Genomic DNA, 3,061 nt, shown 5'->3' on the forward strand with positions numbered 1-3,061 from the left:
GTCTAAGGAAATGATACTTGACATTAGAAAAGCTTTAGCATACGAACTACACGATCTTTGTGCTAGGCTTAGGATTGGGTCTTGTCCATCACATCATTCTCCTAATGATGTGATCCCGTTATCAACGACATCCAATGTCCATGGTCAGGAAACCGTAACCATCTATTGATCAACGAGCTAGTCAACTAGAGGCTTACTAGGGACATGGTGTTGTCTATGTATCCACACATGTATCTGAGTTTCCTATCAATACAATTCTAGCATGGATAATAAACGATTATCATGAACAATGAAATATATAATAATAACTAATTTATTATTGCCTCTAGGGCATATTTCCAACAGTCTCCCACTTGCACTAGAGTCAATAATCTAGTTCACATCGCCATGTGATTAACACTCACAGGTCACATCGCCATGTGACCAACATCCAAAGAGTTTACTAGACTCAATAATCTAGTTCACATCACTATGTGATTAACACTCAATGAGTTCTGGGTTTGATCATGTTATGCTTGTGAGAGAGGTTGTAGTCAACGGGTCTTGCCATATTCAGATCCCTATGTATTTCGCAAAACTTTATGTCATATCGTAGATGCTGCTACCACGTTCCACTTGGAGCTATTCCAAATTGTTGCTCCATTATACGTATCCGGTATCTCTACTCAGAGCTATCCGGATAGGTGTTAAGCTTGCATCGACGTAACTCTTTACGTCGAACTCTTTATCACCTCCATAACCGAGAAACATTTCCTTATTCCTCTAAGGATAATTTTGACCGCTATCTGGTGATCTACTCCTAGATCACCTTTGTACCCTCTTGCCAGACATGTGGCAAGGCACACATCAGGTGCGGTACTCAGCATGGCATACCGTATAGAGCCTATGACAAAAGCATAGGGGACGACCTTCGTCCTTCCTCTTTCTTCTGTCGTGGTCAATCTTCGAGTCTTACTCAACTTCACACCTTACAACTCAGGTAAGAACCCCTTCTTTGACTGATCTATTTTGAACTCTTCAAAAACATGTCAAGGTGTGCGTTCTTTGAAAGTATCATCAGGCGTCTTGATCTATCTCTATAGATCTTGATGCCCAATTGTAAGCAGCTTTATCCAGGTCTTCCTTTGAAAATCACTCTTCAAACAATCGTTTATGCTTTCCAAAAATTCTACATTCTTTCAGATCAACAATATGTCATCCACATATACTTATCAGAAATGTTGTAGTGCTCCCACTCAATTTCTTGTAAATACAAGTTTCTAGCAAACATTGTATAAACCTAAAAGCTTTGATCACTCCATCAAACATATATTCCGCTTCCGAGATGCTTGCTCTAGTCCATAGAAGGATTGCTGGAGCCAGCATACCTTTTAGCATCCTTAGGATCGTCAAAACCTTTTATTGTATCACATACAACTTTTCTTACGAAAACTGGTAAGAAAACTTGTTTTGACATCCATCTGTAAGATTTCATAATCGAAAAATACAGCTAATGCTAACATGATTCCGACGGACTTAAGCATCGCTACGGGTGAGAAATTCTCATCGTAGTCAACTCCTTGAACTTGTGAAAAGACTCTTTCCCACAAGTCGAGCTTCATAGACGGTAACATTACCGCCCACGTCCGTCTTCTTCTTAAAGATCCATTTATCTCAATGGCTTGCCGATCATCGGGCAAGTCCACCAAAGTCCATACTTTGTTCTGATATATGGATCCTATCTCGGATTTCATGGCTTCTAACCATTTGTCGGAATACGGGCCCACCATCGCTTCTCCATAGCTCGTAGGTTCATTGTTGTCTAACAACATGATATCTAAGACAGGATTACCGTACCACTTAGGAGTAGTACATATCCTTGTCGACCTACGAGGTTCGATAGCAACTTGATCCGAAGCTTCATGATCACTATCATTAACTTCCTATTCAACAGACGTAGGCGCCACAGAAAACATCTTTCTGTGTTGCATCACTCTCTGGTTGAAGTGAAGGTTCGACAACCTCATCAAGTTCTATCTTCCTCCCACTCAATTCTTTCGAGAGAAACTCCTTCTCGAGAAAGGACCCGTTCTTAGCGACAAACAATTTGCCCTCGGATCTGAGATAGAAGGTATACCCTACTGTCACCTTTGGGTATCCTATGAAGATGTGTTTGTCCGCTTTGGGTTCGAGCTTCTCCGGCTGAAGCCTTAAGCATCGCATCCCCAAACGTTAAGAAACGACAACTTTGGTTTCTTGCCAAACCAATGTTCTTATGACGTCGTCTCAACGGACTTAGATGGTGTCCTATCTAAAGTGAATGCAGCTGTCTCTAACGCATAACCTCAAAATGAAAACGGTAGATTGATAAGAGACATCATAGATCGCACCATATCTCATAAGGTTCGATTACGATGTCTGGACACACCATAACCCAGTGGTGTTCCAGGTGGCTTCAACTGTGAAACAATTCCACAATGTCTTAAGTGTTTGCCAAACTCATAACTCAGATATTCTCATTGATCAGATCGTAGGAATTTTATCTTCTTGTTATGATGATTCTTAACTTCACTCTGAAATCGCTTGAACTTTTCAAACGTTTCAGACTTGTGCTTCATTAAGTAAATATACCTATATCTACTCAAATCGTCAGTGAAGATGAGAAAATAGCGATATCCACCGCACGCTCCAATTCTCATTGGATCACACACATCTGCATGTATGATTTCCAACAAGTCACTTGCCCGTTTCATTGTACCTGAAAACGGGGTCTTAGTCATCCTGCCCATGAGGCATGGCTCGCATGTGTCAAGCGATTCAAAATCAAGTGACTCCAAACATCCATCGACATGGAGTTTCTTCATGCATCTTACGCCAATATGACCTAAGCGGCAGTGCCACGAGAAAGTGGTACTATCATTATTAACTCTACATCTTTTGGCGTGAACATGTGTATTACCACGACCGAGATTCAATGAACCATTCACATAGGGTGCATGACCATGAAAGGTATCATTCATGTAAACAGAATAACCATTATTCTCTAACTTAAATGAATGACCGTATTGCAATGAACATGATC

Source organism: Triticum aestivum, chromosome 4A (assembly GCF_018294505.1).
Source record: "Triticum aestivum cultivar Chinese Spring chromosome 4A, IWGSC CS RefSeq v2.1, whole genome shotgun sequence".
Lineage (NCBI taxonomy): Eukaryota > Viridiplantae > Streptophyta > Magnoliopsida > Poales > Poaceae > Triticum > Triticum aestivum.